This window comes from Adiantum capillus-veneris, chromosome 4 (genome assembly GCF_014529385.1).
Source record: "Adiantum capillus-veneris isolate H3 chromosome 4, ASM1452938v2, whole genome shotgun sequence".
Classification (NCBI taxonomy): domain Eukaryota; kingdom Viridiplantae; phylum Streptophyta; class Polypodiopsida; order Polypodiales; family Pteridaceae; genus Adiantum; species Adiantum capillus-veneris.
Window position 1 is genome coordinate 18,243,427 of NC_140934.1, and position 11,251 is coordinate 18,254,677.

General features: G+C 40.5%; 1 pseudogene; it reads left to right on the forward strand.

Annotated features, from left to right (window-relative positions):
* The first annotated feature begins 1,729 nt into the window (after window positions 1-1,729).
* Window positions 1,730-4,752, forward strand: LOC147458805 (uncharacterized; annotated as a pseudogene).
* The last annotated feature ends 6,499 nt before the right edge of the window (window positions 4,753-11,251 follow it).

The following is an 11,251-nucleotide window of genomic DNA, read 5'->3' on the forward strand; positions in this document are numbered from 1 at the left end:
TACACTCGTGATAGGTTTTGAGGGTTCATCTAGATCTGAAATTAAGGGGATAGGAGTCTCAGAGCTACCAACACCAAGAACTTTGTAGAATTGACAGTATTCATGATCAAGCAAATACCCTTCTTCTCCAGTGCTGGCTGCAATCGCCTCTAACTTCACCTACTCACCGGATAGGGTCAATGGATGAAGGCTAAACATTAATGTATCCAATGCAAAATGGCTTCTAATATTAGCAGTGGAAAGTTCAATATGTCCTTTATCAGATATAATGACAAGCTTCTGTGATTTAGAAGGGCCAAAAACAGTAATATGCCTCAACATTGTGAAGAATACTAACAATCCTTAGGACAACGCCTCGCTATATTTAAAAGAAAACTAACAAAACCTTTATCCTTTTCGGCTTATTAATGTAGCGCATTGAAGACTTGAATTTCTTGAAATGATGACTAAAGAACGTTTTTTCAATTTCGAGAGCAGAATATCTTCTGAAGAGGATTCTCTTATTATTGAGGTTTTATGACATTATCTTTTTTGATTGCCAAAATAAGATTTTCTAGTATAGCTGGCTAACTCTAAATTTGAGAGGGATAATCACACTAGAAATTTCATATTGTAACTAAAAACTCCATAATTTGAATCGGCTTGAGAACCTTATTGTTTAAATTTGAGCCGGTCATTTTTATAAAACATCTACAAGAAAAAACTAGAAGAAAATGAAATTAAAGTTGGAGCCTAGAAATAAGCTAGGTCCAAGTAAGTTTTGATTTCGAATTTTTCCCCTCAAAATAAATAACAAGTTAGTTTTGATTTTGAGTGCTGGCGCCGGCCAACTGTGGAATGATCGAGGTTCCCGTAGTCTCCAAGAGATCTGCGTCGACACAAATCCCCTCGCCTTGCATTAGTCCTTGTCTCAAAATAGTGTCTTATTGCATGATTTAACAGCATTAGTAAGTTAAACAAACAGTTTAACTGCCTAATTTAAACAAACGTCTTAGTGTCCTACTGCCTTAGACAAACGGCTTAGTGTCCTGTATAATTTAAACACACAGTCTACCTGATTTAAACACACTGCTTAGTGCCATACTGCCTCATTTTAAACGGCTAAGTGTCCTGCCTGATTTAAACGGCTTAGCGTCCTGACCGATTCAAATTGTCGTACTGCCTGATATAACATTAATGGAACACACAGTATACTGCCTAATTTAACATCAAGAATAATTTAAAGTATGTTGAGACCATGCATTTCATTATTATGCTACGAGAAGAAATGGATTTCAAAATCAACTAGCCCACTAATATATTGAGAAAATATGCCTTTTATTGATGGTGTCCAAGGATCTGCGTCAACGTAGATCCCTTCGGACTGCATCATAGCTTGATACCCATATGTTTGGCAAATAGAGCGCTATATAAAGTGTCTTATCATGTGCATTTTTTGTTGAGACATTCCCTTTTTTTTGAGTTATTTGGATCAATTATTTGCTTGATAAGGAAGTTGTGTGCAACATTGCTCTCTGCTTTAAGAGATTGTAGATGTTTGCTTGCTATGTTGGGTCAAGGGCTCCTTTTTTAGTCAGTTAAGAGCTTTTTGAGTCAGTATAAGAACCTCTCTTACTTTTGAGCTGCAATTAAGTTGAAGCTTTTCTAAATGTTTTAAATCCTCAAGTGAGATGGATACTGAGAATCCTTATGTACTATTTGATATTTTGTCCAATGTACAAAGGAGACCATGGCCAATTTTTTATTATTAGAGCTCACTAAAACTTATATCAGTGTTGGTTTTCAAACTCTTTTGTGTCCTTATGGAATTGTTGCAGTCCAAGATCTAGAGGTCGTTCCAGCAGGAGAGTACTTGATACCTTGCCAATTGGAATATATGATTCAACAGACCAAATCAGCTCTGTGTCAGGCACGAAAATGGGAACAAGTCAGGATATGCTTGAGGATGATGTGATGTCACCAGAGATGGAACAAGGTTCATTACATGAGGTAGATCCTATCTTAGCGGCTGAAGAAAGTAATTTGCAGATAGTTCCTTGGGAGATCAGAGATGAGGTAACTGCAGCTAGTGAGCCAAAAGATGAATCCAATGCATTTACGCATAAAGGAGCATATATTTTGGCTTCCACTAGACTCTTTAGCTGCTTTGAGTGCCCCACTATCCCTCTTTGTCGTCTTTATCCATATGCAAGTGTTCGTGGTTTAAGAGACGATTTAAGTGGTTTGAAGTCAACTTTTGCTAAAGAAGGCTACATGCAAGAAAAGGGGTCCTTCATTTTTTCCTTGTGGACAGAAGAAAAAAAGGTCACAAGTGAGAATTACTTTTTAATTTTGCTTTGTAATCTACTTGGATTTTATTTTTTGTTATGCATTTGAATAGTAAATCTTATGTAGATGAGATTATGAAGGAGTGGGATCCACTGTGGAATGAGGTCAAAGAAGAGTTCGAAATGGAGTCGCAAAATAACCCAAAGTTGCCAGATTTTGTTGGTCACATGTTTTTTGTTTGGGAGGGAAATCATCGAACAGTGGCATGGACTCAAGCCATTAAAGAAAAATTTTCCACGTCAAAAGATAAGCATTGCAAAGTTCTTTGTACTATTATTGATCCTACAAGAGTGCCAGAGATTGCCTTGCTTAGCAGTCTACAAAGAATGAACTTGTAAGTGCTCTTTGTTGTTTTTGTGAGAACTTGAGTGTTTTCCTTGTCTTTTACACAATTATGAAATGTTGAATGATTTATTTTTTTTGGTGTGAATAGCATGAATTCCCATTCTCTTGTCACTACGCATCTTTGGGGTGAGATTGTGAATTTGACTCACATTTGTGCTGCTGATCCTAACGTATACTTAAAAGCCCTGCCAAAGAAAGATAAAAATTTGATTCAGATGTCAAAAAATATTACTCTAAGGGTGAGGAACCTTGGTATCCATTGACACGAAAATACCTTGCACGTCTTGTGTATGATGTGAGTATAATTTTTTCTTTCTTTCATTTTCAAGACATTCAATTTTGCAATGATTGTTAATTCCTCAAGATTTCGATAGGTGCAAATGACCAAGGAATATAACATAAGGATTGATCAGCTCTCTCGTGAAAGCTTGGCTAAAGAGGATTTAAAGAAAGAGGAGGAGAAAATTTATCACGACCACTACAAAGTATAGTGACAAGATTGGAAATGTATTTTTTTATGTATGTACGTTTTTTTGTGTTCATAGTATGGTTTTTAGTTACACACATCTTATGAACCTTTTCTTTTGTTTTGTAAGCTTCTTAACATTGTGGATCCACACTTGGGTTCGAATTGGCTTGGCAAAGTCTCGTCATTGCAGTGGGGTCTTGGAAGCTAGGCAACATTAGAGAAGATTAACTTAATTGCTATTGTGGATGCTCCAATACAAAACAAGCTGTTATGGTTATCTCTTTTAGAGGCGGACAATCTCACTAAGACAACATATGGCATCAAAAAAGGAGATGCTGCTTATAAAACGTGAGACTTTTCCTTTCACTAGCTCTTAATGCTTTGAATCAAGTATTAAATTGTTCAATTTGTTTTTGTGTCCACTTAAGCTGGATTCGTAGGGAGGGTTTCTTGGCTAGGGTCTATGATATAGCCTCACAGTTGGTGACATATATGTTGGGTACATGTGGAGATATTGTATTTTCAGCTGACTGTACCCTTATGTTCTACTTTGAGGAGATAAAGCTTGAGGCTAGGCCACATCTCTTTCCTTTGGAGATATCTTTGGAAATGAGAACAAAAGATGTTGATAAACAAGCCCTCAAAAAGCTTGACACTTTGTGTATGGCTGCATAAAGATTGACATACAGGTATTTGTGTTTCCAAGGCATTATGTAAATAAATAAATTTTATTTATAGAAGTTTAAGAATAATATATCCATTGTCGTTTTTTTCAAGATTCTTGAACTTTTTGGTATCGCAAAAGATTCTTCCTTCAACTCCACTACTTGCTAAAAAGTGGATCGAATTGAAGATACCCGATTCATGTATATATTCAGAGAAGTTACATAAGCTTTCTTCATGGGAGATTGAAGCTTGCCCTTGGTGGATAGACATGGAGAAAGGCCATGTTTTAGCTTGTGAGAGAGATCTCAGAGATGCGATTGGAGGTAGTTCTGTGCTAGGTTTATCGGGAGCAGTAGGTGCAGGGCTTCCTCCTAGACCGGCTACACAAGTACGAGTACCATCTTCAAGTAGAGATACAAAACCTTATCCACATCTTTAACCTTGAAATGTATAAACTTGGTAATTCTAAAGTATTTTCATTGTGAGAAAGTATTTCTCGAAAAGGAAAGGAAGCTATAGCAAACACTATTGTAGATGAGTTGATGGAGAAGGCTATGCCATCCTCACTTGGTAGTACTTCTCATACTTAATAACATCATTACACTTTATAATCAATTATTATGTTTCTTTGTCTAATTTTGTGCCGTTACTTTCTCAGAAATTGGTGGATCTTGTCAATTGCGTCGTGTCTTTTCATTTGATTATCCAGATAATGTCTCCATGCATGGTCAGATTAGACATGATTTTGATCAATGTATTGCTGTCTGGGGACTACATTGCCATTTCTGGAGATTTTTCATCGGGAGTAAGGTCTCCATCTTGGGCTATGATTCATGAGCATATGCTCAAGGTCCGGCCAAGTGATCTTGTTTATAGGCGAAACAACAAGTCAGTAGCTTGGGTTGCAGATTTTATTTTCCTCGACCTTCCATATGGAGGATTGATGAGTGGCTATGGTGTCCCGCCCATGTGGGATACGATCACAGAGGATCATGTCCGTGCGGGAATTCATCTCGCATGGAACACTTTATCGGACTTGGGTTGGTTGTTAATCATGGCCTCTTTTACATGTTTGTAGTCTCTAACCACTTTAAAGTTTGTATTTGAGGTTCACATTTGAAGTATACAAATCACTCATGTGTTGTTTTGCAATTAAGGTGATACACCTTGATGGGTGGAAAGGTTCTACATTGCTTCTGACATGCATATTTATCGATGGATAGTAGTGCTTCATCACACTCCCTACGGCTTCATGGAAGCAAGAGGAGACAAAGTTCAGGTAGCTTGTATTTCTCTTTTGTAGTTTATGTAAGGTGTGTTCCTTTTTTTAAAAATAACTTTTTTGGTATTATATGTGTGTAGTTTGATACCTCGATGTCTTACTTAGTGCATCGACGGGGTTCCACACCGCCTATTTACGTAGCAGAGAGTAAGTCTTCTTTTCAAGCACTTGGCATGAGGCCTACAAATTCTATCATGCAACATTATATTCCCGATACCTCGATATCCATTGCCGCCGATGGAGTGCCTTGGCGTGGAACATTGCAGAGGAGCTCTATATTTTTGGGAGAATTTTTGGAGTTGTTATGCATGAGTAGAGGCATTTGCTTGGAGTTTGGATGCGGGATTGCACCTGTGTTGGTAGCATGTGCAGCTTCGGGTCGAGTGTGTGGTTCTTTGGATTATGATGATAGTATTATTACAGGTTTTGTGCAGTCTATGTTTCATCACAAAAAGCGGAGCAGGGAGGAGGCTTCAACGCCTATTGATTTGGAGGATGAGGGTGATAGGCCCATGGGTGGGAACCCTTTTCATGACTAGTGAGACTCCCATTCCATAGTTGGACCTTTTACATACTTTTTGCTATCATATATGTGTTTTGGTATTCCTATGCCATTGTGTGTCTAATAATCTATCAATATGTCTTGTTGTTTGTAAAAAGCTGCCATTAGACTCATTGGCTAGTTTATAATTTTTTGATTTTTTTATGAAGTATATTACCCACGTATATTTGAAGCAGAGGCGAGACAGATGGTCGCTTTGATTTGTAGCTTCGTGGGCAACCTCGTATACGCAACATATTTATTGACGATGAATGTGACTCTTCATAGGAGTTTTCGTTTGCAAATTTTGCAATGTACTCTTTTGATAATAAAGAATGAATTGGGTCTATAAAATTCTTGCATGGTTCAAGGTTGCAAGATTAATGAAATTGTCTTTTTTTGCATTATATCTGTCTATTTTAAATCAATTTGTTGTGCTACAAAGTTAGAACTAGGAGTTTCAGTTTATAGATTTTGCAACGTACTCTTATGATAATAAAAACTGTTTTGGGTCTATAAAATTCTTGCATGGTTCAAGGTTGCAAGATTAATGGTCTTGTCGATGGCATATTAGGCCTTGTCGATGGCAAGCTTGTCAGGTTGGAATCTCTCTCTCTCTCTCTCTCTCTCTCTCTCTCTCTCTCTCTCTCTCTCTCTCCTTCCCTCCTCAAATAGTCGAGGGGAAAAAGTCTGAGGATAACAGGGGTTGAGAGTATAAAGAGAAAACCCTCAAAATGGGTCCTTACCCCGGATGAGGCATTATGCTCAAGCAAGGCCAACAATACTATGAATGAGCATGCCATATATTTCTCCCCCATCTTTCTTCTTATGTGTTGCTAATGATTAATGAGCTTGCCAACAACAAGGACCCTTATTCTATAAGAAAACCCCTCCTCTTTCCATCGCATTTTGACACTCCTTCTCTCTCTCTCTCTCTCTCTCTCTCTCTAGTTTCCCATGACGTTAAAAATTCTCTTCTTTTTCTTCTAAGTCCTTTACTAATTTTCCCTTTTCGTTTCTCTCTCTCTCTCTAGCAATCCATGCGGACATGGAGTTCTAGATCTAGCAATTTCGTCCCAATGAGTAGCAATATAGGAACTAGCCAACAAATATATGCAAAATTTTTAAGTGTATCTTATGCAAACAACATTTGTCACAAATTCTTGTCACAGATTCGACAAAGTCATAGATTCTGAAGTGTTTCTTATGTAAACAATGTTTGTCACAAATTCTTGTCACAGTTTCAACAAAGTCATAGTTTTTAGCCGGTTACAAATATATTAAACCTTTATTTTTGTGAACACTAGCCAATGGTTTATGCTACTTCCTACTTACCAGGGTGGAGGTAATCAAGTAGCACTATAAGAGGATCATCACTATCATTTTGAAGTTATAAGAAGATAAAGAATATCACATTACAAACCATGAATAATGGGAGCTTAGTTACGGTTCATTCAAATTACCTTGCTTTCACAAATTATCTTGCTCGGTTTTTGGTTTGCTCGGATGTTTTTGCTCGGGGTTTGGTAGGACTCATTCTCCACCAGGCACTATATGGCACTGGCTCCTTTAAATGGGATGAGAATGGTGAGACGTGCACATTGTAGGTCGTGCGATCGGGCGGTCCGAATTTACAAATTCGCATGACCCAAATTTAAAAAACTGTCCCGAATTTACTAATCGACCCGTATTTACATATGTGGCATTGAAATGTCACATACTTTAACAAACGCATGTGGGCGTGGTGGTTAGAGCACATGCATTGCACTAGGGAGGTCGTGAGTTCGAGCCTCAAGGTGCAAATCCGAATTTACTTACTGGCCCGAATTTACAAATCGACCCGAATTTACAAAAACACATCCGACGGCTCGAACGACTCTCATTGTTGATCCCATTTGAAGGGGCCCGTGCCAAATAGTACGGAGGCCCCGTAACATTAAATCTTATTAGGTCATTCAACCTAAACGAGGGTGACATGGCCAACTTGACACCTTGCCTACAATCTCATGGACCAAGGTGACTTGGGTTGGCGGCACACCTTCTTGCATAAGAGCCGGGTGGCGCCCGTGTGAGTGGGGGCAGTGGGGGAGTGGGATGCACCGAGTCGCACCCAACATCACTTCAGCGCAGAAAAGGACGTGCAAAAAAAACCATCGCAGATGCTTCGTCGTCATTGGCTCCAGTTACCCTACGATCAAGGAGGAAGGAACTCTCCCGTAACCCTCGCTTAAACCCCGCGCGTTCAGTTTTTGTGCAAAAGTTTTCAGAGTTTCTGAAAATGGTTAATATCCTCATCCTACTCCCCCTGGGTGCGACCTGGCTATAAGGACACTTATCTTCAAAAGGGCAAAGCATACATGACACAAAGTTGCTTTGCATGTTAATATAAGAAGCTGAGAAAACCTGAAAGTAAGAGTAAATACTCGATCACTGTCAAAGTGGGAATATATCGACCCCTGTACAAGACATAACACTGCAAATTTTTATGGCGAGAAGACAGGGAAAAACGAATAGAATTTCCTTTGCAAAACGAGCCAAAACTCAACACAAACCACAAGCAGAAAGCTGCAAATAAATGCCAGAGTGGCAGTAAACTTGACCACTAAACCATAAGAGGGAAAATCGAAGATACGCATAAACCATGGTGAGAATCTGGGAAAAATTTGGCAGAGTTTCCCCTGTGAACTAAGTAAAAGATCCAAAAATCTCACCGAATTGCATGCTTTGACATCACAATCCCTCCCAAAAAAGTTGTGATGTGGTGAAAATGCAGTGTTGTGGCACAAGTTGCTTGCTTCACTCTCAATATAGAAATTGGACAAGATGCAACACATCTCTCTCTCTCTCTCTCTCTCTCTCTCTCTCTCTCTCTCTCTCTCCAACCCCCCCCCCCATCATTTGGTAAGGTACTATTGTTCATATGATGTGTCCTAAGCTGGACATCAACTCTAGGAATTTGGGACATGAACATTTGGGAATTTGGGAAATTTGAACAATGGGAACAATAATACTTTTCCTAATACCTCGTGTTCATCTAATGTAGGTGACATTGGCTAACAAAACTTGCATGACTCTCAAAGGTGTAAGGGGCTGCTATTGCGTGCATGGAATTGAAACTATTGTAATAGGTTGTCCTTACAGCTTCACCCCTCCTTGCTTTTGTAATTGTTACTTCGTTAGCGTAGCAGTGTCTTTTGAATCCCTGGCCTCTCACTAACCCACCCGGCAGTTGACGAATAATGTTGCCGTCGTGCAGCCTCCGACCAACCTCTCGCCCTTCACTCCTGCACACCTCAGCCCTCCACCTTTTTTTGCACGCGCTGTACCCCGGAGGCTCTGACCACCACCAAAGACGCTTTGCTGGTTGGTTCTCATGCCCTTTGTTGGTGCAAATTGGAGCCCTGCTGCTGCAGAGTGCCACGCTTCCCGTCCAAGATGTCATCTCTCTCTCTCTCTCTCTCTCTCTCTCTCTCTCTCTACTGACAAAGGCCATTTCATGAGATAGCCCAGGACAATTTGGAAAAAGACTCTGTGCTTGGAACTACTTTGGTCGACATGCCTGTTGCATTTGGTGCAGTCGCGAAAGCACGACACATTCTTGGCAAGCTTCCTCCAGGATCGGGATGGGATGCGGTCTCTTGGTATGCACTTATTGTTGCAGGACATGTGCCAAATGGGGTGTATTCATGGGAGAGCCTATGAAATCACCTATGCATGCATCTTGAAGGCATGTGGCACAAGATGTTGATCAATAGTGTATGCTAAATGTGGTGTGCTTGAGAAAGCACAAAAAAGTGTCAGAGAAGCTTTCTATCCGGAATGTTGTCTCTTGGAATGCATTCAGTGCAGGATACACGCAACAGGAGCAGGGCTATAAAGCTCTTGGTTGCTTTCAGTGGGGATGCAAAGTGAGGGCGTCTCTCCAAATGCAATCACATAAGCGTGCATCAAGATGCTGATATTGGCCTAAAGAATCAATATGATATTGTTAGTTAGGGGTTGTTGCCAACAATTGCCATGCTTGGCAATGCCTTGGTCGATATGTATGCCACATGTGGTGCAGGATGTCGTCTTTCGAAACACACTGATTGTAGGATATTCCCGACAAGGGAACAGGAAGCTGTTGTGCTTGGCACTGTCTTGGTTGTTATGTATGCTTCATGTGGTGCGCTTGAGAAAGCACAAAAAGTGCTTGAGGAGCTTCCTTTCGTGTATGCTGGTTTGCCGGTTGGTTCTCATGCCCTTTGCTGGTGCAAATTGGAGCCCTGCTGCAGAGTGCCGCGCTTCCCATCCAAGATGTCATCTCTCTCTCTCTCTCTCTCTCTCTCTCTCTCTCTCTCTCTCTCTCTCTCTCTCTCTCTCTCTCTCTCTCTCTCTCTCTCTCTCTCTCTCTCTCTACAGACAAAGGCAATTTCATGAGATAGCCCAGGACAATTTGGAAAAAGACTCTGTGCTTGGAACTGCTTTGGTCGACATGCATGTCGCATTTGGTGCAGTCGCAAAATCACGACACATTCTTGGTAAGCTTCCTCCAGGATCGGGATGGGATGCGGTCTCTTGGTATGCACTTATTGTTGCAGGACATGTGCCAAATGGGGTGTATTCATGGGAGAGCCTATGAAATCACCTATGCATGCATCTTGAAGGCATGTGGCACAAGATGTTGATATGGACACAAAAAGATGTTATGCTGATATGGACACAAAAAACAATTATGTTGTTTGTCAGAGTCTGTTGGAAAAAGTTGTCATGCTTGGCACTATCTTGGTTGATATGTATGTCAAATTTCGTGCGATTGAGAAAGATGTCGTGCTTGGCATTGTCTTGGTCGATATGTATGCCAAATGTGGTGCACTTCAAAAAGCACAAAAAGTGCTTGAGGAGCTTCTTGTTTGGAATGTTGCCTCTCGGAATGCACTGATTGGGGATGTGCACAACAATAGTAGCGCCAGAGTCCGGAGTGTGGACTCTTGGAATGTAGTGATTTTAGGATGCTCTAGATTGTTCTCAGCAGATGCAATCACCTGTACCCGATCCGAGACCCTTCATTTGGGCATGAATAGACAGCGTAGCTAATCGACGAGCTTGGAAGGCCATTAGTACCAAAGGAGCTGCAAGAAAATTGGCAAAACCACTATGATGTGCAGGTAGAGTAGTTTTACATAGACAAATGGCAACAACGTTACATGACACTCTCAAAACATGCTACTGCTCTCTCTACAATGAAGCTATAGGTCAGCTTCATTCTCACAAGGTAGACGAGCATATTCATCATGAAGGAGCTTAGCTCTTCCTAGACAGTTCCAGAAGGCAATTGGATGGTTGGTGCATAGGCTGCATCACAAAAGGCAGAACAAAGCTCTGATGAAAAGGATGCCGGCTGTGTAGATGACTTCAGGAATGATGTTTGTGAGGTGGTCATTGGCCATTCATGCATGAGACCTTGCAAGCTCTTGTAGTAGACAATGTCTCCACTGCTGCATTGAACATGGCTCAAGATCGCAGCTCAGGATAGGGAGGAGTTTGCATTTTCGAAGAAGAGACACAATTTTTTGTTGTGCCTACAAGACTGTCGTTGTTGTGACCAATAGGAAAAGTCTTATGATTCTCCTGCAGTTGC